This window comes from Pararge aegeria, chromosome 21 (genome assembly GCF_905163445.1).
Source record: "Pararge aegeria chromosome 21, ilParAegt1.1, whole genome shotgun sequence".
NCBI lineage: Eukaryota > Metazoa > Arthropoda > Insecta > Lepidoptera > Nymphalidae > Pararge > Pararge aegeria.
Window position 1 is genome coordinate 7895314 of NC_053200.1, and position 14818 is coordinate 7910131.

Below are 14818 nucleotides of genomic sequence, written 5' to 3' on the forward strand. Positions count from 1 at the left end.
TCACAAACGCGTTTATACGCACATACACATGTAAATGTTATTTTAAGTTATTACAATTACTAATTTCTAGTTTAACCACCAAGTCCAAATCGTGGTTTCTCAGGGAACACATTAGATAGAAGAATGTTCGACATGGTACTGCAAACAAATTGCATAAAATACCTAGTTTATCAGTTAGGGAATATCTATCTAGATCGATCTATCTAATAATATGTTCGCATTCGTTATTATTACGAAAATCAGAGTGATCGGAACAAGGTAACTTTATGAAATAAATAAAAACTTAATAAAAAAATAAATATTTATTAAGTTTTTATTTAAATAAATAAATATTTATTTATTTATTTAAACAAAAATTTAAATAATAACTTAATACATAAATACTTATAATAAATAAATAAATAAATATTTATTTATTTATTATAAGTATTTATGTATCTATAATATTCATGAAAACATTCATCCGTCATCTTAGTACTCATAACACAAGCTCCGTTTACTTTGGGGCTAGGCAATGTGTGTATTGTCGTAGTATATTTATTTATTTATTTATTTGTAGTGTTTTCCAGCTTCAGAGATCAGTCATAAACCTGAGGCATGTGAATGGTTTCTAGGTTTTTTAATCTCCACTGCGCTCTTACTACCTACCACTGGAATACTATTAAAATACTGCAATTATTACTACGCACAAGTTGGCTACCTACTCAAGTAAGTATTACGTATTTTTGTTTTCTAGGCTAGATTCATAACAGTAACTTACCTGACTATTAAGCTAATTTATCCATGAATGGAGTGAAAGTTTATTCGATTAATAGTATTTTGTTCAGCATTAACCCCACTTCTGAGAACTGGCTTGGAGAGAGGACTCTTATAGGAGAGATAATTTTAGAGCACAGAGCAGCATGGTGACTCTGTGCTCTAAAATTATCTCTCCTATGCTGCTCTAATGCCGGTTGGTGGGATTTAATGATTGTTATCACGATTTAATGATTATTATCTAACAGGGACCGTTGCACGTTGGCTAGTTTTAAGCTATATCGATTTTACCACGGTTAAGATTAGATCATTAAGTTTATCTAAAACCCAGGTTAAGAAGCCTCGTGCAACAAATTGGCCGATAATAGTTATTAAAATTTATAATAGACTATTAATGTTACATAATAGAATTCAATATACTATTACAGTAAATCTTTTCAACTGTAACCTGCTGCGACTACCAATATACCTAAGCGGTGTGTAGGTCAAATTATTGAATCTTTGTTAATATTATTTGTCTTTCATCTTCTTCATCAAAACGGGGATATTCTGATTTGATAGCTCAAGCAAAAAAAACAAGAGAATGTGAACGAATGAGTGAGGATATGCCTGAGTGCTGAGTGCGAGTGCGAGTTTTTTGATGACACTCTTTCAGCACACTGAGCCCTTGGTAGTCAAATGAACTATCGACTCATAGGTTAGTCGTAGAGCGATGTTTTTGATGACCTCCTTGGCGAAACTCAGTGCTCTTTCTTATAAGTGGGAGGCCCTGAGATGTAGCTGCCACACGGGTTAGCTGGCTTCATTTTAAGACTTTCATCAAGTTTTGTTTGGGCTAAGTTGTAATAGAATGAAACAAATAATAAAATTATATGGATCACCAAACGATTTGATAAGTCCATACAAACTTGACAGACTAACGTAACTCTGACGTTAAGTTTATTAACTAGGAAACTTACACTAGGGGCTTGTTAACAGATTTAACGGTAACATCGTAGACGGAAAGAAGATAGGTCAGCTGCATTTTATTGCATTTAAAATGTTCCGTTTAACACAATGAGGAAAAGTAGATACTTAGGTACTTAAGTATTGCTTCATGTTTCCTAGGTCGCGACCGTGCCGCCCTATCATTAATATTGCGATAATGTAAAGTATGATTTACACGATATTGCTTAGATTTGCATCAAATACCTACTCAGTATCAGCATCGGGATTCAACGTGCAAGTTGCGAAATGTTGGTTCAAAGTGCCTTTATATTGGGAAACGTGATTTTCAATAAACTATACATTTCACAAGAATTGATATTAGTGGGTATCCCAAGAAGAGTTGTATTGTTGATTTAATATAATGTAACAAAATCTAAGCGGAATTAAGTTATAGATTTTATTCGTGTAGAGCTCGAATAATAGAAATAAGATAGATTTGTAATGATTTGATCATAACGAATTTTGTAAGCAAGTAATAACTCAACTACAGGTAGCAAATTTGTGTGGGAATCAGAATCGGATTCGATTTTAATCAGATCTCGAATTAGAATCGGTAAAAATTGCCAATCGCACACGACCGTCCCGGGGTCTACACCAGCTTATTTAATATTCTTTTAATACTATTCCAAATTACTGCAAATATTGTGCAGCCTAGTATAGGTAAGCAACGTTGACCCAAGTTAGCAAGTAGATGTCTTAGCTTTAATTTGTATTTAGTCTTAGCGGTGAATAGAAGCCCTCATATAATATGTGGCATCACTTTAAGTATTCAGTATAGTTAATTAAGCATTGATTGGTTTGCAGCTCTCCGCTGAGGAGTTTTTTACTTCTATCTCCGTTAAACGATATTTAGGAAAAACTAATAATGCAACCTTTCTAGTGGAAAAAGGAATTAGTAAAATCGGTTTACTTTTGATAAAGTCTTTGTTTTAAGCTACTTCTCCCTTCTCCCAAGGAAACTGTACTAAATTTCAGAATAAAAGGTACCGTGTAGTATGAACTCACATCATGCGAAGTTTCATATGAATTAATTGAATAGTTTTAGTGCGATGCGCGGCCGCGATACACACAGAAAAAGGGACAAAATTGAAAAAAAAAAAGTATTTAATAAAACTACTTTTAAAATATCTTCAATGTACAGAATTAACCTCTTACAAAAATTCAAATTTTTTTTTTTTTAACTAAACATCGATGCATTCTGTTTTTAGAGACTCTACCATCGGTTCAGAAGGCAGGCTTTTATTACAAGCTCATTTCTACATATAATAAGAGCGGTTATGTTCGTTTTTCAATTTAGTAAGTTACCATCCCTAGAAAATCTCAGATTTACGTTAGGTGTATTAAAGCATCTCTAACAAACCGCAAACGGTACCTTTTTTTAGTATACGCATGAATAAATCCAATTGCATAGAGACAACCCATTTATGGTGTTCAGCGTCATTTTCCTATATAGTGATGTCGTGTTTCATATAACCAACTTTTTCACAGCATACGTTGTCATAATATTTTGATCTATCGTACTATTTTCTACCTACGTTTATTTATACTGGGAAAAAATATTGTCACTAGGTGGCACTCTTTCAATTCCATCCAAATCGTAGATAACTTTCACACGTTCAAATAAGTAAATAATATTTTAACACTAGGTCTGATACTGAGTATTCACGAGGTCAACCTCGTTTGCAAGAACATCTTCATTATCATCACGGATTATCGAGCAGGTAACGCAAGAATTAACAACATTAAACTGATTTATTCATGAGCAATTGCGTGATTCTAAAAATTATGACTTTAATTGTTTTGTTATGTTTACCATTATATTCATGTGCTTTAGTCATAGACAAGCAAGAACTTGTTTATATGAATTTATCTGTGGAGGAAACGAAATATCACAAAAAAGGATAGGAGACTACCAAAAGATTAATGCGCACATACATTATTATCAATAACTAAGTAAAATACCTAAAAGGTTCTGTCCTAACTGACAGACTATGTACATTTCTTAAAAGGTTTTAAACTAATATTTTCAATCAACTAATCAACAGGACAGGACAATCCTGTTGATCGGTTAATCAACAGGACTGTCCTGTCATGACCACGACTAGGTCGAAATATCGACAAATCAAAAAATATTATCGTGGAATGTAACCATTAAACTATATTTAAGAAATGTTAATTAACCACGAAAATCTTAGTTTAAAGTCATTAGACTATGTACAACCGAAACGGCTAACCGTAGAAGAACGAAATTTTGAGAGAATATTCTTTGAGCAGATTAGAGGTGTATATGAAAAAGGTTATTTTTATAAACAACCTACAGAGCCGGTCAAAAACTCATCAGTTGCTCTTTTTCAACAACATCATTTTTACAATAATTATCCTGTCTTCTGAGAGATAAAAGTGGAGCGGTCTGCTTCCAAGCAACCGTGTCATTAAGAAATTCATCGATAAAAACCCACAGAATGCTCAAACTTGTTTTCACTGTTTCTGGACACAAGTCCAGAAACAGTGAAAACGCCCCGCGCGAGTCTGACTTCAAACCGCAGTATTTTGCTAGGTTAAACATTAGAGGTAAAATAGTTACTGTCAACTGCTAAATGGAATGAACTGACTAACCGCCTGTTCAAGAAGCACTCTAAAGTGAATTGGTTTTTGATGCTTCAATATGAGTCGTGTAACTTCATGGTTTCTGTATGTTTTTAATTCTATGATGGATTGTATAGTAACCTTGCTGTAAAATATGTATTAAAACACATTGTTTAAACGTATGCATTGGTAGGCCCTGAATTAACTCGTGAAACACGTTATAAAAATATATGCTCAACCCCATAAGCGAATTCTGTACCTTTCGCAGACAACATGCGGTCGTCACTAGTTTAGGACCGTTTCTGGAATGGTAAAGGTTTAACCGATCTTGACGATATTTCTAATACATGTAAATGTTTCCTTTTTAGTCCGGGAAAACAAAATTTACGCGGTTTTTTAAAATGATGAAACAAATCTGAAACGCACTTAGGTACCTAAGTATGTAGGTATAACTACTCACATATACTACAATTTCATTTCCGGCGTTGTTTTTATATCGTATATTTACGAAGCTATGCTTAGAAAACCACTTTAATTACTTAGTTAAAATCATATTAATTATTAAACATCTTGTTAATTAGAAGTTACAAAAAAATAACCAAGAATTGTATCTAGCTATCTTTACTAGCTGTTTCCCGCGGTTTCACCAGCGTTAACTAAGGGCCTAATATATATTGTATATATATATATCTAAAAAATTATATATAAAGATTGTCCATGCCGTGTAAACACGATTGAAAAGCATCTTTTAATATTTAAATTATTTTTTACATAAACGTTGACAGTAGGTGCACCAGTATATTAGCGTTTGAAACATAATGTAGTCATAGCAAGCGATAAAGCAACTTGCTTTACAAATATCATTATTTTAGGCATAAATCTATTGATTTATTCAGATACAAAACAATTTCAATGTCATATAGATTGCATAAATATAATATCGAAAGATTTATCGTTAAATCTTACTACGACTGATATAAACCTAATTTAGCCTTCGTTACTGTCTGAAAAAGCAGCATTATTTATGCCAAAATATTAACTATTTACAATTTTTTTCTTACGAACCAACTTAATTTACTTCTCTATTATATTTATTAGGTAGGTATAGTTAAAAATGAAATCTTTAATAACATTCTCGCAATTTTACACGTCTGTCACAATGCTATTACATTCATCGTAGGAGTTTTATTAACACTTCTGCTGTAATTTCTAAAAATAGAGTGTAATTAATATGTAAATGAAAAGAGTGTAATTATAATGTAATTTTAAAACAATACACACAAGGCTAGTTCATTAATTATTATTAAAATGTATGATATATTCCTAAATCAAATTGCATAGTCTATCGAAATCAGAGGGTTACATACACAGCTCATTTCATATTAATGTCAATATTCTTGGGCTTTCTGAGTCGGTTCTTAAAGGCGTGTCCTACATTATCCGATCCCAAATCGAATAAAAACGGAGAGCGTAAGAAATCCTACATCATCGACTATCAACTCGTTTCAGCGTTTAAAATGGGGCCTTAGAATGGTAGGTATACTAAGATTTATATATACCTAATCGTAAAATTTTGGGTATAAATTGTTATGTTTATATTATGATCTCTTGCCCGCGACTTCGTCCGCGTTTATTTTTTATTTTTTTAAATGCTGCAGGAACCCCTAATTTTCAGGGGGAAAATGTATGATATGCCCAACTACAGGCTGTAAACTATTTATTTCAAGCCCTTCTTAGGTTCCCTAGCCCACGTGTATCTTTTCCGGGACAAATATTACTTCCAAAATGTAAGCTAATGGATAGCCTAATATTTGCTTTTAAGCTTGACAAGTTGAATTAGTTATAATCGAACATTATGTGATACTTATCTAATCAGAACACCTTGTTTTCCTTCTTTATCTGAAATAATTATACATTTTGCGCTGTATTCATTTGACGTAAATCCCTTGTTTTTCCGAAGCATACAATGCACAGCTGAAGGTCAAGAGCGCTTATTATGCTGTCCAAAGAATTCACGTTAGACGTGTAAGCCAACCGCATAGATCATTGGGTAGTTGCATAGAAACATTAAACGTAACCACTCGTGAAACGGTATCTGTTAGGCTAGACAAAGACCGATACTATGCCGATGCGATATTAAGATATCAATGACACTAAACAACTTTTGTTGTGCAACTTTTTCCTTCAATACTGTTAGACAAATAACTGTACCAATTTTAAATTCAAAGATTACAAGGTGAGCACCATAACATCAGCTTAAATGGTATGGTAACCGAAAAAGGTTAAGGTCCTAGACAATATTAAATTAGATTAAAAAAGATATCATGTATTTTCATTACAATAAAATAGACAAAGAGAATATTATAATCATAACGAACTGAAATACGTCTTGGAAATTTTTATACGATATCAATGGTGTGATGCCATCAGTCATCACCTCGTTCTTATAGTTACGAGTATATTACGACTATAATAACGAGGTCAAGATGCATTTTGGTCAGTGATTCTGTATAAAACTTAAGTCGTTAATATGAAATGCATTAGTGACTTCTAATTTGGCCTATTTTGCATTATAACATATACCTATAATATTATATAAGATTTTGCACTTCGACTTACAAGAGCTGACTAGATCTGTGCTAAAGTGAAAAGTCAAATATAAAATCAGGGCTCTGTTCTATTACAAAATATTTATTAAAATAAAAATGTAAGTTAAAAATTCATGTTATTGTTTATAAGTTTTATTCTATAGGTTTGCATCCCTGGCATTTTCAATCATTGAATCTCCCCTTAATTTTCTACTTCATATTTGAATTTTTCATAAAACTAATCAGCCAAAAAAATTTGAATGTAAAATCTGGTATTTTATTTACGGACACACGTTGAGCGCGTGGTTTTGTTTTGCGTTTCCTAGAGAATAAGGGCCCTCGCTGGCAAGCCTCTGTCACTCGCTTATACCTATCGCACAACAATCCGAGGTTGCTTTTAACAGTAAACTTCGAGGCTACAACCCGTTTGTTAGCACTCGCTACTCAAAATATTATATTTTATACATGTATTTTTGCGCTTCACTGCACATTGTTTGAATGGAGAATCGTATAACAAATTCTATATAATTTGTTAAATCACATTTGGCAAAGATTTTGAAACATTAGTTATGTAGTCAAAATTATTATAGTATTCATACTATATAATATTAAAATTATTTATATTATATATATATAATAAAATTATTCTCTTTAGTGCACCCAGCTAACAAAAACACATGGACGTCGCCTATGCGCACCATCAATTGAATCGCAAAATACATGATTGGTTCTACTGTGATGCAGCACGGGACCAGCCGTGATTGGCCGGTAGTTAATCCGTCAACTTTGTGACTAGCTATTTTTTTCGTTTACTAACTGCACCATGTTAAATGTATTCGTTTTATATGTAATTTTTGCCACTTTAATGGAAGTTACTTGCTTTAGTGACGGCAAAAAATTTTATTCAACATATTCTAGTGAAAAATGTAATTACATTTAATCATAAATTAAATGTTATTAAAAATTTCATTGCTATTTTATTTTACTTTATTTGACAACATCAACATTATATGTCATTTAGGTGAATTCTGAACGCAGTAATTGCGATCTAGAGCTGGTAGCAATTTAGAATGATCGCCATAGTCGGTAAATTTTATTTAGGCTACTAAAACGTCATTCATTCAAGATCAATAGATTAAAACTTCTGTATTTAAGAACAATTATCTATTCTGTGGCCGCAGACCGATTGAATGCGCTAAAGCTCAGACAATGAGTAACATAGTTAATAATTATTGTAACCTAGGTTCCCATTCAATTGTAAGATTGTTTTGTTACGCAGACCTTAATTGTTATTAAATAATTACATCTTGGTGTGTTCTTTAATTAATTACATGCCGTATGTTTGTAGTGGCAAATGTATAGTAAACGGGAAACATTTTTAAATTACGTTAGTTTATGCGTTACATACCCTCGCGTTTTCCATTTACTATTATGAAATCTACACAGGGTTGGATGGATAAGTCAATTTGGAATTGGATTGAAGTTGCATGGATGTAATTTTATGTTATAAAATATAAGAGCAAAGAATATTACAACAAAAAACGATTTTTAAGTCGGTGCCAAGTAAAATGTATGAACTACTAGGTATCTTCCTTGCTACTTTATAACAGCGTTTTATAACAACATCGTTATATAAAAAGAATATACAAAGTATATAATTATATAATAACGATATACGAATATACTAACGATATAAAAAGAATATACTAAGTAAATACGTATCAATTTAATTGAAAAAGCGGTGATAGTGAAGTGGTTAGAGCTCCGGCCTCCCTTTCGGGGTGATCGAGTTCGATCCCCGGCACGCACTTGTAACTTTTAGGAGTTATGTGCGTTTTATTAAAAACGAAGCAAAGGTAAAAAGTAGAAGAAGAAGAAGAAGAAATACTTTATTGCACACAAACATCTAAAGATACATAAAATATAGAATAAGCAACAGAACAAAAATTGTAGGCATGCAAAGGCGGCCTTATTGCTGCAAGCAATCTCTTACAGGCAACCTCTGGCAGAAGGAAAAGCTGCAAGAGAGCGGGATAGTGCAATTATATATACAAATATATTCTAAAATAAATAGACATACATATATAATAAATATATATATAAATACATATATAATTAAATATTGAAAAAAGAAAAATACAAAAAATACACATTAATTTAAAGTATGTTGTATACTGAGGAAATCTGCATGCCTGAGAGTTCTCCATAACGTTTTCAAAGGTGTGTTAAATCCACCAATTGCACGTGGCCAGGCGTGGTTGACTATGGTCTAAAAGCTCCTCATTCTGGCAGGCGACCCGTGATCTGTAGTGGCCTGGCAATGGGTTGATCAATGTGATGATGATACTTGTCATTTTTACCTCTCTATTAAAAAGTATTATTACTTTTTAGTTCGATTAGGCATTTATTAGTATTACATTCTTTCATACCCTATTTAACACCGTAGGAGTTAAATTTAATAAGTTACATTGCCTAGCTATCAATTGCAATCGTGGACGTCATCTATTTTATTACTACAGCACGGCTAGCATACCTACAGGAGATATTTTTTCTCTCAGGGGAAAGAGTAAAATTTTTTTTTTTATATGTACTACGACAATACACACATCGCCATCTATGAATATAATACACATAAATACTTATAATATACAGATAAACACCCAGACACTGAAAACCATTCATGTTCATCACACAAACATTTTCCAGTTGTGGGAATCGAACCCACGGCCTTCCCTCACAGCTTTGTCAACTCTCCGAGCAATGGCGCACAAGTGGAAATAATATAATATCCAAATAATATAATGGGTAAACTTCTGCTATTCCCTGTTGCCGTGCTTCTGCAGATGGTCACGTTAATATTATCCCTCGTCAGGGGATATAATAACGGGATATAATTTTTGTCGTGCTATCATCTAGCCGTGCTGACTAGTACTGAGAAGTATTAAAAGAAAAACCCAATTCCTAACAACTCTTGGCCCGACCGGGGAATCGAACCGCCTCCTTAATCCCTCGGCATCCTTAATTGAAACACCAACCAATAGAGGAACAAAGCAATCAATATGATTAAATTATATACAACGTGTCACATAATTACGAATTCAATATTATTGAACGATGCATAAGTATATTTCATGAGGAATCACCTGTAAAAAGCATATTTATATTTGCATATAAATTTATTCGAAACTTTTTAAGGGTTTACTTATAACAACCCTATTGAAGGTAAAAGACCGACACGCTCATAGTTCCTACGCTACACGACGCGTAACTCACAAAGTGACAGGAGTCACATGATTTCAATATTGCATGTGATGTTAGATGTATCAGATACATCCCATCTGATTTATTTCAGTAAAATTATGTTGCAGTGGTTTACTCACAAACTATTAGGTTTTCAAATATTGTATAGAAGCAGGCGTTACTTTGCGGAAATCCACGATACATTATCAAAATTAAGCTTAATTTGCTATACTCCGCGAAAAGCAGGAGAATCTGTGTGGTGTAATTTATAGTTTCTTCAATCCTTATACTCCACACCAAACAGATCCTCGGCAATACACCCTCTACGCACGTTTCGCTCCGAAACCGGAGCATCATCAGGAGATGTTGACTATACAATGATTAATTGTTAAGTACACACACAGATTCTCCTGCTTTTCGCGGAGTATAGCAAATTAAGCTTAATTTTGATAATGTATTAGGTTTTCGGTTAAGGAGATAAGTCTTATTACATAATGTACCTTTAAAGCCTGCGAAGTATTTCTATTTTCATTACACGTTGTATTAGTTTAAGCATTTGAAATAAAATAGGTAATAATTAGTTCATAATAAGTATAATTTATTATAAAAACTACTTTGATATCCCCTGAATTTTCAGGGTATAATTATGAGGGTTAGTTTAAGACTATAATCTGAAATGTATTTTCCTCTAAAAGTAGCGCATACCAACAATACTTGCTGCATTTCCGTACTACACAGCCAGGATGATTCTTCGCACAAAAAATTGGCTGGTGGAAGGCATTGGCCGTTGCTAGTTGCCACCCTACCGACAAAGTAGTGCCGCTAAGTGATTTATTGTTCCGGTGCGATGTCGCGTAGATTCCGATTAGGGGTATGACTACCATACTCCTTAACAGGTTAGCCCGCTACGATCTTAACATCCCACCACTTACCTCCAGTTGAGATTGATATCAAGGGCTAACTTTTAGTGGAATAAAAACTAATGATAAAGCCCTTCTATAACCTGAAGAGACGTCAACTTTTGTAATATCCTGTAAGAATTTTGTAACTAGGACAAAAATCTGTTGAAAGACAAAAAACATTTATTTTAATTATTGTGTTTGTTTTTATTACAATAATATAAGTAGATAATTACCTATATTGCACATAAAAACTAGTTAATGCTTGGCTAGGTGTAAAAATTAATTTTTGTAGCTTTAATCATTGTACTTTACTCATATGACGCAGTGGATTGTTCTGTGCACTTGTGAGTAGAGGTCCTGTGTTCGATCCCGAGAAAGGGCAATTTGGGAATTTATTTTTTCTTAATTTAGAAACCGATTAGGGTTATGAGTTATTATAACTGCTAAAACCCTAACAGGTTAGCCTAAGGTCTAAGGTAACCCTCCTGAGTAAACAAGAAGTCTACAAATCTGCACTAGGCCAGCGTTAAACTACGACCATTGAATTAAGGTATAAAGAATCCTTATTATGAAAATTAAGCTTAATTTGGTATACTCCGCGAAAAGCAGGAGAATGTGTGGTGTAATTTATAATTTCTTTAATCCTTATACTCCACACCAAACAGATCTTCGGCAATGTAGGGTACACGCTACGCACGTTTCGCTCCGAAACCGCAGCATCGGAGCGAAACGTGAATTTCCGCAAAGTAACGCCTGCTTCTATCCGATATACAGGATCCTCATTCAGCCATTATAATATGCAGGGTTTTGTGTCCAAAAACAGTGAAAAATCCAGGCGCACGTGTCACTTTACACCCGCGGAATGTTGCTAGCTCACAAACTTTTTCCCATTTAAGGTGAACGTTCAAAAATAAATCTGTCTACCGCTAAATGGTATGAAGTGACTAACCGTTTGTTCGATAAACCATTCTAAAGTGGTGTGGTTCTTGATGCTTCAATATTGATCATGTACACGTTTTCTGAATGTTCTTAATTCTGTGGCTACAACCTAATACTGAGTGTGACGTGACGGTAAATAGTTATAGGGTAACGTTGATCTATCTTATGGAAGGTGGACGGTGATGTAACCTTGTACATCGTTATGATAATTTCGACCATTGATTGTCCATTGCTGACAATGGATTAACGAGTTCTGTTCTATTCTATTTCGGGTCTTAAAGTAACGACATCGCAAATTAATCAATTCGTCGGTAAAGTAACGTAGATCCATGTCGGTAGCTGGAAGCTGTACTTTCTTCATGATAATCGTCATTATATCAACCGACTAGCTGATGCCCGTAAACTCGTCCGGGTTTATTACATGGTTTTTATCAAATCCCGTAATCCCGTAATCCTTCGTCCATCTCCAGCAATCTAGGAGATCGGTGCAATGGTTGCGCTTAACATAGTTAAAAATCGAACAAACAAGCTGACACTTTCTCATTTATAATATTGGTATAGATGTACGTCCCCTATTGTTTATAATAGGTCTTTTAGGGAGTTCCAAATTCCAAGATCGTGGCAGCAGCTGCAAGTTCAAAGTCAAAATTATTAATAATATAACGGTCTATATTTCGAAACTAGATATTGCAGCGGAACCGTAAGTTTTCCTGGAATAGAAAATATATGTCATTCGTTTGTGCCAAATTTTATCTAGATCGGTGCAGCAATTGAGCCGATCATAACTAACAAACACACAAATATTTTTGTAAACAAACACTAATACTTTCGCATTTATAATATTAGTAGGTCAAAGAGGAATCCCTAGGCTATTCCCAAAAGACGCGAATCAAGATTATTAGGTGCGTAGGTTAAAATCATATGAATAAGTAGGTACATACTCGTAAATAGCCACAAGCCATTTTTCCCCTCACTGTAACTTAGAGATTCAGGAAAATACGTACAATCTATTGAGTTCTTATAAATTATGGGCCGTTCTAAATAGCCACTGCGCGTAATGGAATCAAGGCGAGTTTAATTAGGCACAAACCCAAATACCCATCTGGGCATTAAAAAAAACTCCCACGATTTAATAATTGATAATTTATTTATATGTACCAACTGTTAAATCAAAATTAGTAATCTTGTAATGTGTGGTTTTATTTCATTATTTTTGGGGTATAATTTACAATACTCCTGGCCGTTTCAGTTCACGCCAAGGCGAATTTAATAATCACACCCAAATTCAACAATACAAATATAATTCCAACAAATTCGTTGATCTGTTAACTAAGGTATTTCAATCGGCTTTTGACACCTTTCACACGAGCACAGTTCAATTGAGCGAATTAAAAGTACAGAATTTAAAGTACGTAAAATAAATTTAAAAATAAGCTCAAAGGAACAAATCAAAAATTTCAGATTATTCAAGGAATGTGCCCAAAAAGGAGCGTAATTTTTCAGTGTGTATGTATGTTCGTATGTGTATAAGTATAAGTTAAAAAACTTTAAATAGTCGTGCGGCGGTGCGTAGGGTTTTAACTACAATTGATTTATTTAATGAGAGCGTTGCCCACCAGTGGGCGAATAATAAGCTAGAAAGATAATCTTGTTGTTTTCAACAGCCAATATCAGTTCACTGGTGTCCAAGGCATGTCCCATAATCACCAAAGTGAGCAGACAGATTGGTATTTGATAGAAGCAGGTATTACTTTGCGGAAATCCATGATATATTATAAAAATTAAGCTTAAATTTCTATACTCCGCAAAAAGCAGGAGAATCTGTATGTTACGTCACTTACCAACTATTCATTGTAAAGTCAACATCTCCTGAGGATACTCCGGTTTTGTAGTGAAACGTGCGTAGCGGGTGCATTGCCGAACATCGGTTTGGTGTGGAGTATAAGTATTGAAGAAATTATAAATTATACCACACAAATTCTCTTACTTTATAGTATAGCAAATTAAGCTTAATTTTTATAATATAGACGGATTGATGATTGCAGAAGATGGTACTGCTAGCACTCCTTTATATTCCCTTAGTCACCACGGATGAGAACCGCAGAATGAGGACGGGTAATGATGAACTGTGCTCTACCATCTACTGTTAACTTTAAAATAAATGTCGTATGCATTACCTTCAAAGTTTTCAACACAAGAATTTTAATTTGATTTATTTGTATGCGTGATGTTAATCTACGTTATAATTATTATGTGCCCTTATATCAAACATCAAGGGTACAAAATAATTTATAAATATAGAAAAGCTAGCTAGCTATGCATTGTTAATTAAATATACTCAAGAACGAGATTCTATCTTTAATTAATTATATCTTATAAGAACAATATAGGAAGGTCACACCTTACATGCAATATAAATAAATCTAAATAAATAAGGTATTTTTATCAGAGTTGTCATAATACATTACGATGTACCGATACAATTTAATTTATTATTAAAAGGAAGAGTATCACCTCTGCACAGTGCAGTGGTTAAAGCTTCATTCTCCTATTCGGGGAAGCCGACTTAGCTCACCGGCACGCACCTCTAATTTTTCGTTTTTAATTTTAACTGTGAAGAAAGAAGTCTCCACAATGTTTGGCCGTCTGAAATCTACCAATCCCGGAGAAAAGACTACATTTACAGAGCTATATTTTTATCCTAGGGAAATGAATAATTCCCATAGTTTCTTTATAAAATTGAAAATAAGACAGACGAAAATGTGGGTATAACTGTTACTGATGTTTATAAAATCTATCTGATCCCTAATGTTCAGATTG